General features: G+C 37.3%; 1 pseudogene; it reads right to left on the bottom strand.

Moving 5' to 3' along the window:
- Positions 1 to 21969: 21969 nt before the first annotated feature.
- Positions 21970 to 25532, bottom strand: LOC138830251 (14-3-3 protein zeta/delta pseudogene; annotated as a pseudogene).
- Between the last annotated feature and the right edge of the window lie 750 nt (positions 25533 to 26282).

Here is a 26282-nt window from a genome sequence, read left to right on the forward strand (position 1 = left end):
TCAAAGGTCCAGAGCTCCTGTTTCTGAGAAGTGTTTATTAAATTTCCTTGAACATCCATTCCTCAATATAAAAGACACAAGTCAACAATTTCACTATCTTAATTCTTTGTCAAGCCTGGAAGTAATTGGTACCCATCCCTTTGTTCCAACCCCTGAATAACATGAAGGGGCATCATCCCTACTCTACACAATGCGAGGATGAGAAATGTTGCCTCAGTGAGTGGTTTTCCCTTACACCTTGCTTAATTCTGCCATGAAGGATTTCTCTATACTTTACAGAGGTTTCTGCCAAAGGTTTCCCTATATTGGGTTTCTTTTTTTGTGTGAGTGCTCTAATGCTGGCTGAAGGTTCATTTCTGCTTGAAAGACGTCCTCTAATGTTCACTCGACATTCTGTCTTGTCTCTAGGTCTCTGAAATATGTAGAGAAACCTGTGAAACTTCTGGCTAAACATTTGTCTACATTTATTATACTCACATTTTCTCTCCTTATTATGTTCTTGGATGTACTGAAGACTGACTTCTATTAAAAATTGCATATTTGTTAGACCTGATAGTTTTCTTTTCTCCTATGTGATTCAGTTCTCTGATGAACACTGTGCTATGCTGTCGAAGTGGGATTTTCTACATTGGTATTATTCATACCTTGTCTTATGTGCTCTATGTGCTTATGTGCTCTATAAACACTCATCCATGCATGATTACTAAGTGAAGGACTTTTTTGATACTTGTTTCATTCATGTTTTTCTCCTGTGTGTTTCCTGATGAAAATTTATCTATGACTTCTTGAAAACTTTCCACATTTTTTTCATTCATAAGATTTTTCTCATGTGTGCATTCAATTTGGAACCATGAGGTATGCCTTCTGGCTAAAAGGCTGCACATTTGCTACATTCACAAGGCTTCTTTCAGGTTTTGGATCTATCATGCAAACTTATTTTTCATCCAGGTGAAGCTTTCCATAGTTATCACATTCCTAAGAGTTCTCATGTGTGTGGATTCTCTTATGCTTCCTGAGGTATGAACTCCGGATGAAGGACTTTCCACATTTGTTACATTCATAAGGTTTCTTTCCTGTGTGTGTTCTCTGATGAACAGTAAGGTGAAAATTCTGTCTGATATACTTTCCACATTTGTTACATTCATAAGGTTTCTCTCCTGTGTGTGTTCTTTGATGAACAGTAAAGTTTGACTTACAGGTGAAAGACATTTCACACACATTAAATTCAAAAGGTTTCTCCCCTGTATGTTTTCTCTGATGGACAGTAAGGTGTGATTTTAATCCGAAATACTTTCCACATTTGTTACATTCATAAGGTTTCTCTCCTGTGTGTGTTCTCTGATGATCAGTAAGGTTTGACTTACAGGTGAAAGATTTTTCACACACATTACATTCCAAAGGTTTCTCCCCTGTATGTTTTCTCTGATGGAGAGTAAGGTGAAACTTTCTTCTGAAATACTTTCCACATTTGTTACATTCATAAGGTTTCTCTCCTCTGTGTGTTCTCTGATGAACTGTAAGGTCTGTCTTAGAGGTGAAAGACTTTTCACAAACATTACATTCATAAGGTTTCTCTCCTGTGTGTTTTCTCTGATGGACAGTAAGGTGTGATTTTAATCTGAAATACTTTCCACATTTTTTACATTCATAAGGTTTCTCTCCTGTGTGTGTTCTCTGATGAACAGCAAGGTGTGACTTACAGGTGAAAGACTTTTCACACACATTACATTCATAAGGTTTCTATTCTGTATGAATTCTCTGATGAACAGTAAGGTTTGACTTCTGTCTGAAATACTTTCCACATTTGTCACATTCATAAGATTTCTCTCCTGTGTGTATTCTCTGATGCAAAGTGATGTATGAGTTCATTCTAAATGATTTTTCACATTTGTTGCATTCATCAAACTTCTGTTCTTTGTCAGTTCTGTGATGCCTTCTGAGACCTGACTTTTGAGTGGAAAATTACCTACATTCTTCGTATTCATAGGGTTGCTCTTCTGGTTTTGTTTTAGGTTGGTTATAACTTAGTTCTGAATTCTTAGAGATAGATTTTGCACATTGCTTATACTCATCAGGATTCTCTGGATATTTCCTCTCAGGTTTTGTAAGGTGTAAATCCTTACTGAATGATTTCTCACATTCACTACTTGTATACGGATTCTCTCCTGTGTGTCTTTTCTGATGCATAGTGACTGGAAACCTCCCTCCTTGACAAAGTTCTTGGTCAAGAAGAGCAGACTTATCATATTCTTTTCTATATTCGTTATGGGTAGAGGTGGGATCTCTGACACAAACCAAATTATGTGGAAAGAATATCATCTCTGAATTTAATATCTTCTCTCCTCCATATTCAAAATATAGACCATCATAATTTTGACTAAAACCGTCTGAATATCTAAGTGATTGTTTAACTACAGGAGAAAAACCAGGCATATATGCAGTGGGCATCTTAGCAGGCTCACTGTAGTGAAGCAAGTTCTGACACTGAATGAACTTGTCCGTCTTCATCCTTAAGGAGTTCTCATCATTCCTATTCAGATCTGGCTTCTGTTTTGAATTCAAATTAGAAGTTGTCACTAATCTCATTCTTTGCTCTATTCTGTTAATATTTGTGATAGCTACATCATGCAGACATTCATCTGGACCTTCCTGGCAAGTCTTAATCACATGCTCCATTTTTTGAACATCTAAAATGAGTTATATAAAGAAGAAAAAAGCATAAATAAGATCCAAATACTCCTTAATGTAAAGGTAAAGACATTTTTTCCATCTTAACTGTTACATATTTTAAAGTATTAAAGTAGGAATTGATTTATGAGTAATAAATTTCTTTCACCACAATGTATTGATTAAGAAAGTAACACTCTTCCTTACACCCTTTTTTGTCGTGGGGCATGAACTCCAGTCATGGTGTTGTCCTTCAGCACTTCAGATAAATGCTAGCTCTCAACCACTTGAGCCAGAGCACCACTCCCAGTTATTTCTGTTTATGTGGTACTGAAGAATCGAACCCAGAGCGTTATTCATGCAAGGCAAACCCACTACCACTGAGCTACTATAGTCAAGAACTCTAATAACAACAGATGCTGGAGGGGATATGGACAGAAGGGAACACTACTGCATTGTTGGTGGGAGTGTAAACTTGTTCAACCACTTTGGAAAATAGAATGGAGGCTCCTCAAAAGACTCCATATAGAGCTTCCCCAAGGCCAAGCAATCCCACTTCTGGGCATTTACCCAAATGATCATAAACAAGACCATAATAAGGGTACCATTGTTTACCATAGCTAAGATAAGGAAACAACACAAATGCCCCTCAGTAGATGAATGGATCAAGAAAATGTGATATATATACACAATGGAATTCCATGCATTCATTGGAAAGAATGATAAGGCTCCATTTGTTAGGAAATGGAATGACTTGGAAAAATAATATTGAGTGAAGTAAGCCAGGGCCAAAGAAACATAGGTCCCATGGTTCCCCTTATTTGCAATAACTCGTATATGTCTGAGACAAGCAGAAACAGTCAATAAGTTGATGTTAGGCAAAACGAAACCCAAGATAAGGACTCAAATGATTTTTTTCTTTCTTGCTATTGTTTCTAGCATATATATCTATAGATATCTATCTATCTATCTATATACATATATATAAGATACTTCTGTGTTTCTTTATATGTCCCTCCCCCATGGTATAACCCCCGTTTTTACTGTATTTGATGTAGGTATAATTTGTGGAGGGGAAGGTGGACCTATTACAAGAATGAGATGTACAAGACGTTATGTCAAAAAATGAACATTACAACTTTGGCTGGGGGGGGGCTGGAGGGGAATGATGGGAAGGGATGTTAATGGGAAACAAAGGAGGAGGCAACAATGCTTGATAAGAAATGTACTCATTACCTTGCCCATGTAATTGTAACCCCTCTGTAAATTATTTTCTCTATAAAAAAAGAGTAACACTGACAGTTTATGATGGAAAATGTTTTTCTCTGTTTCAGGGTTTTCTTCTTTTTTATGTCAGAGGAATTATTTACACAAATTACTAAACTATTTACTGCTATCTTTTTAACCTGTATAATTTAATATGTAGCATTCTTCGTTTTTTTCCCCAAAAATTATTTTGTTTAATCTTAGGGGAATAGATGCTTTTTATTGTTTTATTTTCTTAAAATAATTTATATATTGTGCTACTTTACTTCACAAACATTAGGAGAACAGTATTTTCTAACTTTGGAGATTATACCTTTTTTATACAAACCTTTTCCTTTAACCTGAGAATAAAGTTTTATAACCATATATCTTCAGTTATAAGTTCTCACTGTGAATTATTTTAAGTATCTTTAGAAATTTTAAAATTTGTTTCCCTCCATCTTAGACAGCATCTCATCAGACTTTTAAACCCTCAGACTCATGAACTAAAGCCACATCAGCTCACCACCTAGTTAATCATTCTCTCTAGACTGAAAGCTTTGGTTCTGTATCCTGGCCTCTACTCTCCTTATCCTTATGAGAGGATAGCAGCCTTGGCATAGTCATTTGCTATACCTGCCTAGTCCTAGTTTCAAAGAAAACTAAATCTCATTTTTCACATTTCTAATTTTCGTTTTTCAAAATAATTTCCACAAAGAGAAAGAATTGCTAACTTTACCTTTACTTCCCTACACAGTTCAGTGTGCATCTACATGCATTTTTGATTCACAAGTCTAACACAAAGATGACCTAGTTCTCTGCTACACATGGGACTCATGGGAATTAAGAATATTATTGGTTTGTACATAGCAAGACGAATTTACCAATTTGGTTCTCGATCCAAGATCACTATGCAAGATGCTTTAACTCACCTGGGAAATTCTTGTCTGAGGCTTCTCTCATATATGACTGTTCATCTTGCTCCAGCTTGACAATCAATTGAGGTTTAGGACTACTGTGCCTTGTTAATAAGAGTGAAGACCTATTGCTCATGCTGTGTCAAAATTGATTTAAGATTTAAGATATCCTGTTAACAAGGTTACTCCCAAATCTTCTTTCATTTCTCACTGGCTCCATGGCTGAATTTCCCCGAGGTTTGAATTAATTTTGCAGGTTGTGTGACTTGAATGCAATTTTTTTTCAAGGTTAGCATTCTATTAGTTTGAGTCCTAGCTCCACTTCCAGTTTAAGAGTGGTTATCTTGAGATAAGAGTCTCATGGAGATTTCACTGGCATTTTTTGATTCAAACTGAAAGACTCAGATTTCAGACTCGTAAGAATTACAGACATGAACCACTGCATCTTAGTAATAGTTTTGGACTATAAATACTCCCTCTAATCTAGTGATTTACAGTTCATATTTACAATAATGATAAAAAAGGTGTGTCTGTATGTATGTATGTATGTATGTATGTATGTATGTATGTATGTATGTGCTTTCTACATTGTATATCTACCCACAATAATGACCTCAAGTTTGGGAAGACAGTCTTCTCTTTACAGAAGACAGTTTGGAACTTTTGTCAAACTGCTGATTTGGATTCTTGAACAATGAATATAAAATTGCCTCAGAATGTATATAATCTACCTGAAGCTTTCATTCAAAACAAATGACACTTCCCACAGACTGGAATCTTACTTCCAAATAGCATGAAAAGTTCGATAACTATTCACATATCTATTAATAACAAATCATTTTCTGGGCACCAGTGGTTCAAACCAGTAATCCTAGCTACTCATTAGGTTGAGATCTGAGGAATGCCATACAAAATCAGCCCTAGTAGGAAAGCTGTGAGATACTTATCTCCAATTTAACCACCAGAAAGCTTGAAGAAGTGCTGTTACTAAAGTGATACAGTGCTCACCTTGAACTGAAGAGCTGAGGCACTGTACCAACCCCCAGAGGTCATGCCCTACTTAACTTTTCAAGTTAATGTGATATTTTTGGCTCACCTAAGGACACCAGCATGCTATAGGTTTCCAGCATCACATCTCTATACAGGGTACTCTGAGAAATATCCAATTCCTGCCACTCCTCCCAGCTGAATTCCACAGCCAAATCATCAAATGACACCAGCTTCTGTAAGGGCACATTCTATCAATCCCTGAATCCTGGGAACACCAAAGCTAGAATTCCATTCTTCTACATGTATGCTTTTGTATTACAGAATGTGGTTGGAACTTTCTGTGTTATTTATAAAATGAGAGAAAATATAATCAAAGTAGACATATTTGCTTCCATAGTAACTTGGTAATTACACATACAAAGTTTTTCTAATACATAAGAACACATTTCTGGTTCCAGCAATAAAGACAAGAAAACAGTTCTGAGAAGCTAATAACCTAGCAAGACAACAATAAGTATAAGTAGGAGTCTGAAAGTGTGTGTTTAGCTTATTTTGGTAATATTTACTACATATCTGGGTAGCAATGAATTAAATAATTATGTTTTCTGCATTTTCATATTCTGTCTCACTGACAATACTATTTAGATTTTCTATTAAATAGTGCTCTCATAAACAGTCACAACATGGTCATTACATCCCATGCAATACATAACACATTAGTAGATCTATGAAAAGCACAACATCGAGGTGAATGTTAAAAGGAGTAAAATTACTCAAAAAAGAGTAAATGAATGATTTGGCTCTTATAAGTTTTGACTTAGTTCTCACAATAAAACATCTGATGTTAATCATTTTTGTTATTAAATTTCTAGATATAAAAGTATGGTCATTGATAGTCATATGTTTCCTTCATATGTGAAAACGAACTGCCAGCATGGACGTTTGTGAATATTGACTACTTCCTACCACACCAAATACTTACTTATTACCATAAAATGTTTCTTAATCAGTTTTGCATTTTAATAGGCCTTAGTTGAAGGATGGATGTAAATAGATAAAGGCTTAAGGAACGCTCAAGATGATATCCAAAAATGTGAAATATGACCACGAAAAGAGGGATAGAGAAAAAAACTATGAATTGGGAAATGATCTAAAAAATATAGAAGTTTTAAAAATAGGAATAAAATGTGGCACTAATTTGTTGTACAGTGTCTAAAAGGAATACAGCCATTCTTGACAATATCAGAGGTGAATGATCACTAACATACAAAAAGAAAATATATCTATAAAGTGTTGAAAGAAAATGGACTTCAATACAAAATCCATTGGGCAATGAGCCTCTTCTAACAATATAGATTGATGGTATTCCTCGGGAAATATAATGCACCATTAAGACATCTTCATTTTAAGTGCTATTAAAATTATTCTGCAGGGCTGGGAAGGTGGCTGCCTCAGTGGTAGAGCACTTGCCTTGCATGCCTGAGGCCCAGGGTTCGATTCCTCAGCACCACATAAGCAAAAAAGACAAAAGCCAGAAGTGGCTCTGTGGCTCAAGTGGTAGAGCCCTAGCCTTGAGCTGAAGAGCTGAGGGACAGGTTCCAGGGCCAGAGTTCAGGCCCAACAATCAGACAAACAAATTATTCTGCATCAAGAGAAAAATAAAAATTGCTAACATGGATCTACACAGAGGACAAGATTATTAAAAAGGTAAATGTGTAGTTAAAGGAATGGTACATGTGTAGGTAAAAGAATGTATAGAAAACATTGAATGTAATTTCTCTTGTGAAAAGAAAACTTATAGTACCATATTCATAGTTCATAAGGGATGCAAATTCAATATAGAAACACATAAGTGTTATAAAAACAAAGTTTGTGAATCCTGCATATGGATCAATTAATTTTGTACTTGCCTCGCAAATATGAGGGTCTGAGTTGAAAGAATTATTTCTACAAAAATTTAAAAGGAGAATAGAAAGGTTATAAATAGTTTATAAATTCCATTCAATTCCATTGAAAAGTAACTATATTATGCTATATGCTACTACTATGATAATATTGTAAAGATTAATGTTCCTAGTAAAAATGCATCCAGCAAGTTAATTTCCTTTGTGTTCCTACCAAAGAATCCCACAGGGTAGAAAGTTCATTTTCTTGCAGTTCTATAGTATAACAATTTTCCTCCACATTTTACTTCTGCTGAAGCTCTATGCTTCAACCTGAGAATGGCTTTGGTTATTTACATGAAATGTCTGGTTATTGATGTATGAAAAATATTAATAAGACCCTTTTTAAAAATCTTGCAGTCCTTTCATATTTTGAGTTGCACAAATTCAATGGAACATAGAAACAAATCTTTGAAAAAGTAGGGAACCTGTATTAAGCATGCAGTCTTATTTTTATCCTAAGAACAATGCAGTATAACAACTATTTACATCAGATTTAATTTGTAATTGGTATCAGAGGTAATTCACAGTGTACAGGAGATTGCCTGCAGCTTATATGAGAGGTGATTTACAGTGAATTTGAGGTGTGTGCAGAAGCAAAATAAGAAATAAATATCAGATGAGACAAACAGATATTAAATAGTAAAATGTACATCGAAATAAGACCATATTTATATTGTAAAATATAGTAAATATATAAGGCACTGTCTGACATGAACAGAAGAAAGAAAACTTAATGAGCAATCCAAAGTCATGGATTAGAGAGAGAAATAAAAATTAAAAAATATATACAAAGATACCATGAGCAAAAGTTAATGATGAAAAACACAAATAGTGATAATATGTAGGAAATAATCATCAGCCCATAATATATGACTACAGATACAGATCATTGATGATGATAGACAGATTATACATTATGATAATAAAAATTTATGCTGAAAAGCAAAGTGTACAAAAACATGTTTAAAACACCGTGCAGTTTTAATACTTTAATCTACCATTACTATTGTAGAACTAATATTCCTCTTACTAAATGATATTATATTAAACTTAAAAAACACAATGGTGTTACATTTATCAAGACACATATTCCAAGATTAATAGTAAATCAGAAGACAAATGGTGTAGAAAGCAATATGAAAAATTAAAGTTACGTTATAAATACATGAAAATTAAAAGATATATTTGTAGTATTCTATGAGTGAAATAAACACAGGGAAATTACAATTGATCTCAAAGAAAAGTATTCCTTCATTGTGATTTATAGAATATTAAATGTAGCTTCATTCTTATTTCACCTTTGAAATAAAAACAAATAGTTTGGGGCTGGGAATATGGCTAAGTGTTACAGGACTTGCCTGCCATGCATAAAGCTGTAGGTTCCATTCCTCAGCACTACATAAATAGAAAAATTAGGAAATGGCACTGTGGCTCAGGTGGTAGAGTTGTAGACTTGAGTAAATCAAGATCAGGAATGGTGCCCAGAACAGGCTCCAAATAATTCAAGCCCCAGGTTTCGCAAAAAAAAGTTGAAATATATATGGTGTATTCACATGGATCTCTTCTGGAGAGTGGGGGAAAGCCAGAGAACTAGAAGGAAATGGGGTAAAAAGAGCATCTGTGGAGGTCATTAGGCACTGATGAAAGTAAGCTATACAAATCATGAGTCAAGATGGCAGGGAAACATTGGGAGAGAGTGAGGGTATGGAAGACACAGCATGAAAGGAAATATACACAATACCTGGCCCAAGAACTGGCAGTCTCCCAATACATCACCACTATAACAATAAATTCAATTAAATTTGAAATAATTTCTTCATGGAGTTGTGTGAGCATAAAGTTAATGAAGAAAATGTAGCACAGTTAGAAGAACAGCTACAATTAGTAGAAATAAAATAATCACTTAATTGAAACATGAAATACTGGAGCTTAGGTTGAATATTAATTTTAAATATGCTGTTAACAATAATCTAACTTTATTTAGTACCCAATTAACTGTTAATGATAAATATTCAGGTAAGTAATAACAAAACAAAACAAGTGCTTCTGGGTCAAGATGCTTATCCTACCCTAGCTACTAAGGAGGCTGGAAGCCAGACAACTGGGTGGACTGACAACTCAAATTAAGCAGCTAATCAACAGATTGGAGGAGGTGTGGCTCAAGAGATAGTGCCAAAAAAGAAATTAAAGCCCAACTTAGGAAGTGGAAAAACCTACCATGCTCCCGGCATGGGAGGATCAACATTGTGAAAACGAAAATACTTCCAAATGCTATCTACAAATTCAATGTGATACCTATCAATAGTCCAACCTCATTCTTCAATGAAATATTAAAAGCAAGCCAGAAATGTACATGGAACAATAAAAGACCCCAAATAGCAAAAATGATCCATACCAGAAAGAACAATGCTGGTAGGATATCACGACCAAATTTCAAACTGTACTTCAAAGCCATAGTAATCAAAACAGCTTGGTAATTGCAAAAGAACAAACCTGAGGACCAATGGAATAGGACTGAAGTCCCAGAAATGAACACACAGCTAAACTTTGAGAAGGGAGCTAAAAAATAGAATGGAAGAAAGACAACTTCGTCAGTAAATGGTGGTGGCAAAGTTGGTTCATTACCTGTAGAAAACTAAAGCTAGATCTGTATACATAACCCTGCACCAGAATCAATTCCAAAAGGATCAAAAACCTCACATTCAAAGCAAAACACCCTAAAAAACATTACAGAAAAGAATAGGAGAAACTCTAGTGGTATTGGCACCAGCCAAAATTTTCTTAATAGAGACCCATAAACACAACAAGTCAAAGAAATGTTGGACAAATGGGATTGAATGAAACCGCAGAGCTTCTGCATAGCAAAGGACATTGCTAACAAGATCAATACAAAGCCCACAGATTGGGAGAAGATCTTCACTAGGCATAAAATGAACATGGGTCTCATATCTAAAATATACTTAGAACTCAAGAAATTAAATACCTAACAACAAATCCTCAGAGAAACAACTGTCCAATAAATAAGTGGGCTAAAGACTTAAAAAGAATCTAAACTGAAGAGGAAATAAGAATGGCCAAAAGATATATTTAAAAAAAGGCTCAACTTATAAATATGTTAGAAAGAATTACAAGAAAGAAAATACATCTAAATTCTTAATGGGTTTCATTTCGCCTAAAATCAAGTTATCTGACCCTTTCTGCTTGTCTGAGATATATACTAGTTATTGCAAATAAGGGAAACCATGGGACCTATGTTTCTTTGGGCCTTGCTTACTTCAATTAGTATATTTTTTTCCAAGTCTTTCCATTTCTTAACAAATGGAGCAATTTCATTCTAAAAAAAAAAAAAAGAAACACACACAAAAATCAAAAAAAGGCCCATCTTCTCTAGCCAAAAAGAAATGCAAATTAAGACAACCTTGAAATTCCACCTCACCCCAGATAGAATGGCTATAATCAAGAACACTAATAACAACAGATGCTGGAGGGGATGCGAACAGAAAAGGGAACCCAACTGCATTGTTGGTGGGAGTGTAAACTTGTTCAATCACTTTGTAAAGTAGTATGGAGGTTCCTCAAAAGACTCCACATAGTGCTCCCCTTTGACCCAGCAATCACACTTTAGGGTATTTACCCAAAGCTCACAAACAAGGGTATACTAAAGCTACCAGCACGCCTATGTTTATTTCAGCTTTATTTACCATAGCTAAGATATGGAACCAACCTGGATGCCTCTCAGTAGATGAGTGAATCAACAAAATATTATATATATATATATATATATATATATATATATATATCCATATATCCATATATCCATAATATGTATTTATACATATATGTATTTATACACAAACACACACATACACATTGACACAATGCTTTTCTATGCCTCCTTCAGAAATATTGGCATCACCCCATTTATTAGGAAATGGAAAGACTTGGAAAAACTTGTAATAAGTGAAGTAAGCCAGGCCCAAAGAAACATAGGTCCATGGTCTCCCTTATTTGAAATAACTAGTACATGTCTAGGACAAGCAGAAATGATCAAAAGTTATGTACATATGACCACATAAGATGATATGAAGTGAAATGAGCCCTAAGACAGGAACCCAAGTGGTTTTTCTCTTTCTTACTATTGTCTGTATTGTACTTATAATGAACTATGTGATTTTTTTGTTCCTTTGGTATGGTTTTCCCCCACGGTATAACCCCTGTTTTCACTGTATTTTTTGTGGTGCCCTGCATCTTGTATATACATTTTTCTAATTTGGGGATAGGAAGGAAAAAAAAACAAAATGCTTAAATAGGGATACAAGCTGACCCATTGTTACAATGAGATGAACAAGACACAGGTTGGGGACTGGGAAGGTGGATCAGTGGTAGATCGCTTGCCTTGCATGCATGAGGCCCAGGGTTCGATTTCTCAGCACCACATAAGCAAAAAGAAAAAAAGCCGGAAGTGGAGCTGTGGCTTAAGTGGGAAGTGCTGAGGGACCACGCCTAGGCCCAGAGTTCAGGCCCCACAACCGGACCCCAAAACAAATAAAAAGACACTAGGTTGAAAACGAACTTTACCATTTGAGTGAGGGAGGGTGGAAGGGTTTGCAGAGGTTAGGAGGAAAGAAATGGTAGAGGAAAAACAAAGGAGCAGGTAACAAAGCTCAATAGGAAATATAATCACATAACTGTAACCTCTCTGTAAACTATTTTACAATGCAAAAAGATTTTTTTTTAAAGAAAAAGTAGTGCCAACAGTGAAGGAGGAAGCTGACAGGATGTGAGGCCTGGGAGTTCCTGTTCCAACACTAGCACAAGAAAGACACAGTGAAGAATGAGGTAGGTGTGTCCCATTAGTTTTGAATTTAGACACCAAGCATGCAACACAAAGGGTTAAGAAAACACAAAGGGGTAACACAAAGGGGTAAGAAAAATTTCAATTCAAAGAACTATGTCAGCAAAGGAAAATTGATCAGTAAAACAAACAAGTTCCAAGATACAGAATTTGAAAAATGGTGAGAGACAGATGTAGAGAAGGGGGACTGAAAGAGATGAAGACACAGGGAGGAAAATATTTTAAAAGTGGGAGAAAGAGAGAAATGATGAAAGCTTATGAGCAGGAAACAGAATGAAGAGAGTAAATAGAGAAAAAAATCTTGTGACGACACCTTAGGAAAAACACAGAGGGCTTTCTAGGAGGACCACACACTATATCATCAAATATTATCAAGTTTTATGTAGTCAAAGACCAGGAAGCAGTCCCAGAAGGATGTATGGAGAGTAATTTAATTACATGTATCTTACTAAGTAATCTCTAACATTTGAAGGTGTGTGTGTGTGACCACACTATTTCAGAAACTCCAGTAAAACCTTTTTAACATAATTCAACATTAATCATAAGGAGGTGATCTCTGACAAGTTGTCAGCAAATGTCCACTGTACATGACAAGTGACTCCCTCAATGACATTGAATCACAAAACAAGTGTGACTACTTTATCTCACATCAGAAAACTCCAAGCAAGTCTGCCCTCAGCTAAGACAGGTTGTAACATTTTATAATCTACTCATTCTAAAAACCATCTTTATCTTACTTAGGAACATGTTCTTGAAACTGAATATTTTTTTCTGTTTTAAATCTTGGATATACTTAGCTTCCTAAAATGGAATGTGAAAAGTGAGAAATATAAAACAACTCACCAGATATCCTCTCATTCTTTCTTCCTGTTGCCAGTGAAGAGAAGATTCTGGAAGCATGGCTTAGAGAAAAGGCAATTGACATAGTCAGGAAAGAACCTGTGTGATTATGCCTCAGATTTTCCTGCTCAAAACATTATACATGGAGTGAAAAAGCACAAAGCCTTCTTATGGGAGAATAATCTTTGATGTCTCAAGTAGAGTATTAAATGCTCCACTGAAGATGACTCCACAGTCCATTAGTTGGTAGACAAACAGTATTCTAGGTTAATATACATACAGAATTCATAAAAACTAAGGTTCCTAAAAATAATTGAATAATTAAAACAAAAATCCGCAGCTTCAATACCACTAGTTATTAATGAAATACATTTAGGGTTGTATGAATTATTTTTCTATTCACCAAAATGTATCCTAGGACTCCATTGAGCTTTTGCACTCTAATCTTATTCATTTATACATTTAAACTCCATGGAGAGAATATAAGTTATAACTCAATACTTTTTCCCCAAAATTATACAAGAAAATATATACAATACATATTACTTGTATTATAATATTTCAGTAATGGTTTTCAAATGGCACATTTCCCTGCATCCAAATACTTGGAGAACCCTTGAGCAATAACTTGAAATTTGTCATTTAGCTTACTTTACTTAAACAGTAAAGATTATGTAAATACAGTTTTGAGAAGTCCCTAATGCTCACTTTCCTAAACAATCATATGAAGAATTGTGACCATTCTCCTGGAGATAAAGGGCTTAATAAAGATGTAACATGAAATATTAAGCATAGGATTGACAGAACATCACAGCTAAAGAACCAGAAGATTTAAATCTTATGTTGCATAAATAATACTAATAATACAGATAATACTAACACAAAATTCTAAACTGAGTACACCCCAAAATGCAGACTTATAAAAATAAAAAATAAATACCTATATGCTTTTTCTTATATTTATTGTTTGGCTTTAACACAGGAAATAATACTATCCAGAGGTTTTATTTTTTTTACACAACTAGGTGGATTAGAAACTCTTAATATAAAATAACAAACTTTACAGTGATATATGTATGAAATATGAAAACCTACTCTGTAAATTTCAGTTAGGTCATTTGTGCTAAGGAACAATATGAATCACTTAAAAGCAACATTTGCTCATTCATTTTGGATTGTTCCACATCACAAGAATGGTTTCTTACATTTAAAAAGTAACAAAGAAATTTCTTTTTTTTTGGGGGGGGGGTCCGGTCGTGGAGCCTGAACTCTGGGCCTGGGCGCTGTCCCTCAGCTCTTCAGCTCAAGGCTAGCGCTCTACCACTTGAGCCACATCGCCACTTCCGGCTTTTTTCTTTTTGCTTTGGTTGTGCTGAGGAATCGAACCCAGGGCCTCGAGCATGCAAGGCAAGCGCTCTACCACTGAGCCACCTTCTCGGCCCCACAAAGAAATTTCTGTAGGCTATATATCCATATTCAAATACTCAAAACCACAATTGTTGTAGATTTCAGGGTGGGATATTTACTTCTTGTTTTGGGATTTAGACTATCATCCTTTAAATTTCAAGTCTTCTATTTCATATTATTTTATTAAAAGCATAATCTATATTTAAGAGTTTATTTTGTAACTGGGTTGTAATCCTAGCTATGAAGATGTCTGAGATCTAAGCACCACAGATTGAAGCCAGCTGGGGCAGGAAAGTCTATGAGACACTGATGTCCAATAAACTACTAAAATACCTAGAAGTAGAGATATGGCTTAAGTGGTAGAACATTAGGCTGGAACAAAAGAAGATCAGGGTCAATGTCCAGTGCTTGAGCCCAAGAACCAGGTCTAGCACACAAAAAAGAGCATTTTATTGTATTTTATTTAAATTCTATTGAACAATTGTTTTGGAATACATATTTAGGCAGTCTCTCATTTTAAATGATGTAAAATAGGCTCATTAATCTAGTGGAGAAATTGTAACTTGTCAAGAACAGATAAAGTGGAGAACATCCATGTTAGTAAAATTTTAGGCTAGGAAAATCCATAGTAAGTGCAAAGGATAAAAAGGGATCAATATGTTTCACTAACATATTTTAAAGGAATGTCAAGCTTCATTGACTTCAATTCCCATGAAGATTTTCTTAAGTGAAATAATACTTCTTTGAGCAGATTGAGACAAAATGGAGAACAATACCTAAAACTTCATTATACGTTACATCTAAAAACCATACCACTTTGAGTAAGACACAATAGTTTAATTTCCTTCTGTAACACTCCATGACAAATACTTTCTTAACTGCAGGTAAAAATGTATACTATAAGGCTACTATCAATATTCCCACAGGTGAGACATTTGAGAGATCATGTACAAGAATTGATAGTGTGAACAGGCTGAATAAATTAGTAAGAACAGAGATAGATACTTTCAGTTGTGAAAATAATTCCTAATCCACAAACCACAGCCCCATGTCCCTTCTGAGAACTAGGTTCTGACTGATTCCTCAGGCAAGTTCATTTCCCCTCCTACTAGTTACTGTTAACCTTCCAACAGCACCAAGTGATTGGGAGTGTTAGAGGAAAGTGTACCACCTGAGTCTTGTGCTCTGGGGAGTAGAACCAATCTTTGCTTAAGGCAAGGAAACTGAAAACCTTTTGCCCTTCCTTTACCTTTCTGCCTCTGCTCTGTAGGGCTTGTCAGAGTTGACAAGGTATCCTCCTTCAAACATTGCTAGGCTTCATTGCTTAACAGAAAGAAAAAAATAAACAGGACCATCACACACTATTGTAATATCTCATGTAGACCTGTTCCTAGTAAAAAGGTCTTGTACAAACACGTGTTAACTAAAGCCAGGAGTACTAAGAAAGATAACAATGAAGGAGAAGAGCAGAGACACCTCTAGGAGAAACAACACAGAAACCCAAAAAACAACTGCAATATAAATGGAGTCCTATCAGGCACACACCTCACAATCTTACTACAATTGTTATCATGCTCATCTTGCACCTGGGCAAAGATAATAAAGTCACATGTTTTAACAGCAGAATTTCACCATCATGGAAATATAAATGCACACTTTCTCCTATTCTGAGAACCACCCAACTTGCTGTCAGAATGTTGCAAGCCAGTTTCTGGCACGTGGATGCACAAGGGCTGTGGCAGCACAAACTCTTGAGCCCTGAACAAATCATTAGCCTCATGCTGGAGGAACATGTGGAGGACCAATTTTGCCTTGTGTTTTGCATCCAGCTCACAGTTCCTACCTGTTATTCGTTCCGCAGCCTGAGATCCCTTCAAGTTACACCTCCAAGCTCCACTGAAGAGAAAACTTCCAGCAGCAAGGCAATGGGAAAGAAATTGGAATTTGCAGGCTGGAAACACCCACAGTGGGTTGGGAGGCACATGCGCAGAAGGATCTTTGCCCTGCTTTAAAAAAAAAAAAAAAAAAAAGGGGGCTGGGAAGGTGGCTCAGTGGTAGAGTGCTTGCCTTGCAAGCCTGAGGCCCTGGGTTCGATTCCTCAGCACCATATAAGCAAAAAGAAAAAAGCCGGAAGTGGCGCTGTGGCTCAAGTGGTAGAGCGCTAGCCTTGAGCTGAAGAGCTGAGGGACAGTGCCCAGGCCCAGAGTTCAGGCCCCACAACCGGACCAAAAAAAAAAAAAAAAAGAATAAAAACCCTGCACTTTCAAAGTATCTGTGCTGCAAAATAGACTACAATTCCCACAATGCATCGTGACACTCTGAGAGGAAGTAGGTTTCTGCCAGTGCTAGGCCCTTTGTCTTAGGGCTGCAGGGATGCATAGGGAGGTTTTCTCCAGCTTCTCATGAGCATAGGTGAGTTTGTTTTTTTTTTTTAATGAAAATCACGGTGTGTCTCCTGAAACATTGTTAGACTATCTGAGAAATAGACAAGTATTGGAAGCATGAAATAAGTTGGCTTTTTAATTCTTAGATCTACTAATGTAATTGAGGTTATGAGACTTGTTTCTGTTAGTGTTTAACAGATAAGTTCTGTTGAATGTAAATTATATCTGATTTCTTTACATTTTGGAATAGCTCCCTGTTCAATATAAAAAGGTATTCGCAGGCACTAAACTAAATCTTGGATCATTTTTCATGCTTTAATGTATACACTGCAATACAGTAGCAGAATTGCTAGATTATGCTACAGCATAATCCTTGCACCAATTAATTTTTTTAAAAAAATCTAACAATTTCCCAGAAATGCCCAAATTCCACTTTTGAAATCTTAAGTAGTTTTTGGCTGTTTCCAAATTTTTCCTTTCCTTTAAGGTTCTTTACTTTTCATTTCTTTTCTTTGATGTTCATTGTTGCTCTTTATGGTGTTCCCATTATCTTTTCTTTAACAATTGGTTCAGCTAAATAGTGAAAAGCATCCTGTGGGTGGGAGGAGTGGTCTTAGAACAGGCACCTCACTAAAATTACTGTTCAAACTGATGGTGCTTTGGGGAGATCGGGGGAATGTGAGTGAGGTGCAAGTGTGAAGTGAAGGATAGGTCTCTGTGAAGCTTGATGGCTTGGCCCAAACCAGTGTGTTTTTGTCTTTCTGTTTGCATGCCCTATTCCAGTGTGAATTCCTCCCTCTTCTATGATCCTAAAAGTTCCTCTCAGTCACTCTAAGCTAATTCATATTGTCTTCCCAGGTGTTACCCATTAGACTTTGGAATAAATCTTTGTTATCCCAGGTCCTGAGTCTGGAAAGTGTAAGGTCCGCTCCTGGATGGCGAGCAGACTCCACCCTCCTCGCAGCAAAGTCTCCACCCAGTACCTGCGTTACCTAGGCAACTGGGACACCTGGAAGAAGTCACATCTGCATCCGCTGAGGTCACATCTGAATTTGATGTGGCCACACCTTTCCCCACCCATACCCTACATAAGGGCTAGCCCAGGCCCAGACTCTCCCTTTTTTTTCTCTCTGTTCATTTCTAGCTCTTGCTGCTCTTTTCTTGCTCTCTTGCTCTCTCTCTTTCCCAGCCACGTGGAGTGCCAACCTTGCCTGGTCCCAGCAGGTCAACCCCTTACCTGAATACCACGTGTGTGGTGCAGTTCTTACTCGGCTACCTCTTTTTTAAAAAAACCTAACATAAATGGTGCCGTGACTTGGATAAAGGCTTAAAGTCAGGATAGCTGGGATTTCTCTGTTTTTTTTTTCCCTCATTTTTCTTTTCTTCTTTTTTTTTTTTGTTCTTCCCTTTTTGCTCTGAGGAATACCCGCAGTTCTGACGGCCTTTTGCGAACCAGTCTGTCTGCGGCGGAATCAACGCATCGATACCATTGCTGCCTTCACATCCAAGTCCACACTTCTCTACTCTGGTGAGTGAAACTACTCTATGGCTCTCTGTCACTCAGTCTCTGTCCAGATGTGGCTCCACGCCAGAGAGCTCCTACGGCCTTTAGCTGAAAGGCGGTCACCTCTGAAGCCTAGGACGCTTGGCTTTGGGGGCTTGGCCATTTCTCTCTAGAGGGCTCTGGGGGAAGTCGGGACGCCGCTTCTGCTTGGTCAGCTCTCCTTCACTCACCAGACTGACTCTCCTACTCATTTAATGGGGTGCTACGAATCATGCCTGAGCCGTGAAACCCCTTTGAAATGTCTCCCGCGCTCCCTGGAAAGCCAGAGAGCCTCATTTTTATGCCATTCTCAGAAGCACAGTTTTTGCTACTGCAATGGTAAATGGTCAGAAGTTTAATTTCAGGCTCTTTGCTCTCTCTCTCTGCCATTCATGGGCAACTTTCTACCCTTTTTTTCTACAACTTTTTGGCTTGTGCCTTGAAGAGTGCGATGCAGGCTGGGTCCCAGGGACCCCCCTCTAGGTTCCCTCTCAAAGGCTAGCCAATGTAGGCTTAATCTATTCAGGCTTTCTTTGCATTCTTTCAGAAATTTGCCATCTTGAATCCTCCATCTTGGCCACGTGGTGGGTTAAGGGTTTGGCCCCATCTGACCCTTAACCTTCCACTAAGTTTACTACTCCATCTATTCTAAGGTGCCTTGCTAACAAGTTGCTGTTTTCACAGGCCCTAGTAACTGAGGCCCAACCATCTGATGTGCTTTGTTAACAAAGATGTCTAAATGTTGTCAAAATTTTAGGTTTTGAGTTTTGCCTTTTTTGTTTTGTGTTGTGTATTCTACTACTGACTACATGGTTCTAAAATACTGGGCATATCTATGCTAAAATTTTCATCACATCTAATGAGTTTTGTCATTTCAGAATATTTGTTGGCAATTCTTGATAAGAACCAGGTAAGCTCTACTTATTCTACTTTATCTCCTTGTTGCTTTAATTGAAAATAATAAAGGGCTTTTGTGGCAAAGATTTCAGTTCAAAGCCAGCTCGGGCTAAAAAATCCCTAAGACTCCATCTCCCAGCTAAACTCTGCAAGTGGTACTATAACTCAGTGTGGTAAAGTGCTAGCCTTGAGCAGAAGTGCTCAGGGACAGTGCCCAGGCCTTGAGTTCAAACCTCCTTAAATACTAGTGGTACTATAACTCAAAGTGGTTCAGTGCTAGCCTTGAGTGGAAGCGCTCAGGGACAGTGCCCAGGCCTTGAGTTCAAATCTTGAATACCAACTGGGACAAGCCATCCCAGCAACAAGCACCTAGACTCAGCCAGTCTAGGGAACAAGGGAACGTGGAAAGGAGTAAGAGGAGATGATGTCACATCAGCTACTTTGTGCCTGCCCTTTCAAAATTAACCTGAGCCGGGAGGTCAGTAGAAGTAAGAAGCCTGCCCATCCAATGTCTATACCTGTCTACCTATTAACTGAACAGGAATTTATATTCTTGCCTTTGTCACCTGAATTCTCTACCTAGTCGCCAGATGTCAGAAGTAACTAGGGACATTTCTACCAACATTTTCAGCCCCAAGTCCTTCCTCTTGCCATTTATTTGCTCTCTAGTATTTTTTTTCCAGCCCCTCAATGCTCATGAGACTTCTCCAGATTTCATCTAAGGACTCACGCAACCAAGGGACAGCTGCTGTTCACTGCCTTCTCTGGGAGGAGACCAAATTCCAGCCTTTTACCCCTATTGTCGACTCCCCTTGTCAGCAGGAAGTAGCCAGAGAGAATCCTCACCCTATTTCATGATTATTAAAAGGCTGGAATGTAAGGTCAACTCCTGGATGGCGAGCAGACTCCACCCTCCTCGCAGCAAAGTCTCCACCCAGTACCTGCGTTACCTAGGCAACTGGGACACCTGGAAGAGGTCACATCTGCATCTGCTGAGGTCACATCTGAATTTGATGTGGCCACACCTTTCCCCACCCATACCCTACATAAGGGCTAGCCCAGGCCCAGACTCTCCCTTTTTTTTCTCTCTGTTCGTTTCTAGCTCTTGCTGCTCTTTTCTTGCTCTCTTGCTCTCTCTCTTTCCCAGCCACGTTTAGTGCCAACCTTGCCTGGTCCCAGCAGGTCAACCCCTTACCTGAATACCACATGCGTGGTGCAGTTCTTACTCGGCTACCTCTTTTTTAAAAAACCTAACAGAAAGAGTCATGGTCACTTCTAGAAATTAGGCTTGTGTCCTGACCTCTGGCATTTGCCACAGTCAGGAATAATCAGGCATCATTTGGGACAACACAGTTCCTTTACTGATAATGCAGCATCACCAGATGTAGCGACCATCTACTCGACCAGCGAGAAAGAACGACCACCACACCAGGAGTCTTCTCAGATCACGCTTTATTGGAGAGCCTTTTAGTTGTAGGAGAGCTTGGGCGCGAGAGTGCGTGCACCCGAAACATAGCCACTTATATAGGGAAATAGGAACGCGGGTCGGTCTATTTTTGGTCGCCTGCCTTTCACTGTCACCAGGTGTCATGGGATTGGCTGGGGACTCTACCTGGCTCACGCACGCGCACAGCCCAGGTGTTCCGCCAAGCACCGTCTAATATGGGGTGGTTACCTCAAAGCTGCAAGGGAGTGGGCGGAGTCTCGCCCCGGCTCCCTACAACCAGAGAATTCCTAACTTCCTTAGCTCCCTAGGAGCTCTTCTCAAAATAAATGTGTAGGCCTAATCTTTCCAGGCCCAGTGATACAACTATAGTCCAGCAACTTCTAAGCCTGAGCAGGGAGGATCATTCAAGCTCAGGAGATGAAGACCATTCTAGGTAACATAGAAAGATTGATTTTCAAAGAAACACAAGTGTAGCAGTTCTTTACCAGAGGTTCTGGGTTTGATCCCCAATACTAGGAAAATAAAACTAGCCTAATGCACACCATTTTTAAACTAATAATAAATCTCTTTTAATACTGAGTGCACAATTTCCCATTTTTCTTTCTAATCACTAAGCATGAAACTGAAAATTTATAAAACTGCTAAATGACTGCAGAGGAAGAACATGCTTAGGTTCCTAGCTCTGTGAAGATCTGTGAGAGTAGAAAGCAATTTTAGGGCATTTCTTACCTCATTCCAATGACATCAAAGACATGTTGCTAGTGCTCATTGATTTGCTAAGCTGGTCATCCATCTTGACATTGGTCGTATTGCTGTTGGCCTTAGCAACTGCTACCCCATTTTCTTCAACTGGAACTTGATTGCACTGAGCAGGATTGTTTCAGTCATGCAGTCCTGGAAGAGGAATTAAAAACAGGAAGCTCCATTATTTACCCCAATTCCTTCTATTTTTTTTTTCAATTCCAGTCCCACAAATGCACTTTTTCTTTACCAACAAATAGGTCCATGCCTCTTAATGATTTTTGTAATTGAAAAATTCTCAACATCCTATGATTTAAAACAATTTTATAGGGAAAGGCTAAAAATTGAAGAAAGACCCTATAAGCATATTTGCAATGTGTGTTAGTTGTTACTTTCTTAATGCAACAGCCTCTCTAATTTCTCTCCATCCTAACTTAGTTGAGACCCTAAAAATGGATGGAACTGAGATAAGAACATTTGTCTTGTTATTTATATTACATCTGGGGCCTATTGGCAGCAAAAGGTACTTTGTTAAACTATTAACATTCACTGCATAGATAGTGAAGCAAAAAAGATTTTTTGTTACATAAATAACATCCCCAAGTTTTTCAGAGAGAAGCAAAAATACCAAATGTAGAACCAAGAATAATTGCTGACAGTGCTGATATGTCAGAGAAACTATTCACAACAAGGTGAACTGTGTTTTTAGTTTATGACTGAACTAAATTCCTTTCTTTTTAGTCCCCTTCTTTTAGAGATTTTCATTTCCTTGGTTTTCAATCCCAAATAATTTAATAATTTTACTGATATCCCTTCTTTGAAAATGGATCTCACCTCTTGTGTGTTCTTGTTTTAAGGCCCTGATATAAGTCTTGGGTTCTTTTCCATCATAGCTTCTTCTGAGATGAGCTTAGTCAGAAGCGCTAACACTTGTGCAAAAGATCTAATAAGTTTACCGGTTTTACAAAGGAATCTGGGTGGATTCAATTGACTGGGTGGGTTTGTACTGATTTATATATAGCATTTATTTTATATTTTAAATTAGGTAAATGTTATCTTACTACTTAAACCAAAGCAATATATGTGTGTGTGTTTGTATACATAAATGTGTGTCTCTATGCCTGACTGTCTTTGATATAACTGCAAACTTTTCATTTTAAAACTATATCAAACTCAAGAATAGTAATTTGTATAGCTGGTATTTTAAATAAAGAAGGCAGATTTTTTTTGCCTCAGATCATCAGTATTTATTGAGCATTTACATTGTACTGGCACAATAGAACATACAGAAAATATTGCCCCTGCTCTAGAGGATCTTACATTTTATGAGAAAAAACATATGCACCTTTTCAAATGGCATTTTTGTTTGCTGTTTTCTGTAAAGTACCAAGGAAATATTCTGTAGGATGAGATTTAGGTATAACAGCCTCATCATTATTGCTAGAAGAAAGATTTAATGGCAAAAATGACAGACAGGCCATTTGGGATAGAGTTTATAAGAGATACACAATCTCATCAACTAAGGTAAGATGTGCTGCAGTGGAGGATGTTGGAAACAATTTGTGGAATGCAAGCAAAGTAACAAAGGATCATAGAGAGTATGTAGAGCCAGAAAGATCATGTGGCCATTTCCAAAGTACACAGCCACCAAGACAAATGACAAGGCAGAAGACAAAAAAAATAAGGAAATCCTATGTACCTGACAAACAGAATGACCAAAATCGAAGGCAAACTGTACCAAGAAATTCTGAAAAACCAAAACTGATTAGGAAGCATAGAATTTACAATTAATGCTATCCAATGTCATATGGGCCAAGAACTACGTGGCTTTTAATTCAGAAATTGCCATCTGCCAAAATTAACATATTAGTTTTCCAATCAATTTTCCACCCCAAAGGAGAAAAAAAAACACTTTTGTTTTTGAGGTGAGGGTAGAATGGGGAGTATTGGAAGTGGTTGGTAGTTAGATTAGGATTTTTGTTGTTATGATAAACTTTGCACTTTAACTCAGTAAATTGCCTGCGAAAAGGAACTAAGGAACAATTTTCTAATAATGTACAATTTCCTTAGAGGAGATTTAAACTCAAAAGAATGATTTACATGAAATATAGTAGAGAAAGTAGTTGAAAAGTCCATTCAAAAATGTTTTATTCCACTTTCATGAACTTAATACATGTGTTCTTAACAATTATGCTTAGATGGTTCATGAAAATTTCAAAAGACATTAAATAAAGCAGGCCATCATCTTATTTCTCTGGTAACTAGTTTTTTTTTTTTACAGCATATGTGTTTGAGGCACGTAGCAAAATAGAAAAAAAAATCACAGAAGGAAAAAGAATCTAAAAACAAGTTAAATACATAGGGTTTTTTTGTGTATGGCTGTGCTTAATACACATGAATAGTGAATACCAAGCAGTTCATTTTTACTACACCTTTACTTTTATACCACTTCTTAGGTTGTCTATAACATTGAAATACAAATAAAATGTGTAGCAAAAATAATTTGAGCAAACAGCAGGTAACTTCACAAATTATGGAATGTGAACCGTTTCTGCCTCTATCCAGAGTTAATTGCGTCACAACTTTGTCTGAAAGAAAACTTCTGGTGCTGTAGTCAAAGGTGTGCTCACTGAAATAGACTCTTCCACAGAAATACATGATTCCAAATTGGAATAGCCATGGAATATCTATTTGCGCCACAGCCCTAGAATGCTCCAAAACTTTATAATAAACAACGATCACTACACCTGTGACTGGAACCAATTTTCCCTCTTATTCTACACGAGTACAAACTAATATGTAGGAAGATTTCTTCACTTAGACGTGGAATCAGTTTTAACACTGGCCCTTGTGAAGTCACCATGAACCAAAGCACATGCCAAACATTTATAACTTGTTTAAAAATTCCACATCGTCATACTGGCCATCTCATGATGAAAACAGATAACTCACTAAATGTTAACGTGCTCTATTCTCCTAATATGAAACAAAGAAACAAAAAACACATGGGAAATACAGAAATTAAAATAGAAGTAACATAACCCACATAAAGTATAAAGTTCTCAGCAATGACTTCATCAAAAGCTGTCTTTTCAAGAAAGGAATCTTCCTCTGGGGAGTTCAGAATCTCATATAGAACAATGAGAAGTTAAGGGCCAGACACATTCTGTTAGGGTGCATGGGATGAATTTCCTTTTTGCTATCCTCAAAATCTTCTTGGTATGCTTGGAATGACTAACTCACAATCCCTTTCTTGTCATCACCAGCAGCAACCTCAGCCATGATGTGGTAGCAGTCTTTCTTCATTTTCAAATAGAGGACTTTGCTCTCTGCTTGTGGAGCATTAGGGATCAAGAACTTTTCCAAAACAGACATTATATCATTGCAGATATCTCTTATCTTGTTCTCAATTCTTCCTGTGTTCTCACACGATCTGCTGATTTTTCTCAGCACCTTCTGTCTTTTGCTCAACACTTGAAATTACTCTCCAAGATGACCTATGGGTTCAAGTAAGCAGCTGAATGAATATTCCTTTCTTCATTAGGTAATTCAGCTTCTTGCTCAGTTACAGACTTGATGCAGGCTGCCATGTCACCATATCGCTCAGCCTGCTTGGCCACTTCAGCCTTCTGCACCATCTCATTTCTATCCATGACTGGATGCTCTGTGTCCTGAATTGGTGGTGGAGGAAAGACAGGAGGTAATTGGTCTCTGGATGGTGGCAGAAGCAGCGGTGAGACTGAGAGTCTGTCCCTGGATCTCACAGCTCACAGGCTCCAGCACCTTTGTAGACATGGGTCTTCTTCAAATCCAATTCTATTGTTTTTCCATGTGACCAATATCCTTAATTCGCCCTGAAAATTTCACAATCAGTTAAAGTACATTTTGCTCACTGCTCATTTTTTGTCATGTTAAAATGACTTCATATCCAGACATTGTAGTGACGTGTGATTGTGGGTTTTATTTTTGGGAAAAATATGGCCTATGGCAGTGTGTATGGTGCCAGGTGTTCAATGTGCACATTCTATGATGACCTCGCACAATGATGATATGATGAAGGAAATCTTGCCTTCTACTCCAACTGTCACTCAGAGCAAAGAGGTTCACAATTATGAACAGTTGGGACCTGATCAGGTTCATGTCTAAAGTCCTGAGAAATGGGAAATCTGAGCTATTGGTATGGAGCTACCTTCATACAGAGTTTCTGCATGCTAAATTTACACATGAGACTGCTCAATGTTACTTAATCAATATTCCTCATCTTTAAAAAAAATGCTATATTTTACTTTTGTTTAAACGTGCAAGAAAATTCCATTAAATTACTGTTTTTATTTTAATTTCTGCAATGAAATCACTTTTTAAAACATTTTTCTATGGCTTAGAATGTGGTTCTTTGGTAGAGT

Source organism: Dipodomys merriami, unplaced genomic scaffold, assembly GCF_024711535.1.
Source record: "Dipodomys merriami isolate MVZ:Mamm:240054 unplaced genomic scaffold, mDipMer1.0.p SCAF_187, whole genome shotgun sequence".
Classification (NCBI taxonomy): Eukaryota; Metazoa; Chordata; class Mammalia; order Rodentia; family Heteromyidae; genus Dipodomys; species Dipodomys merriami.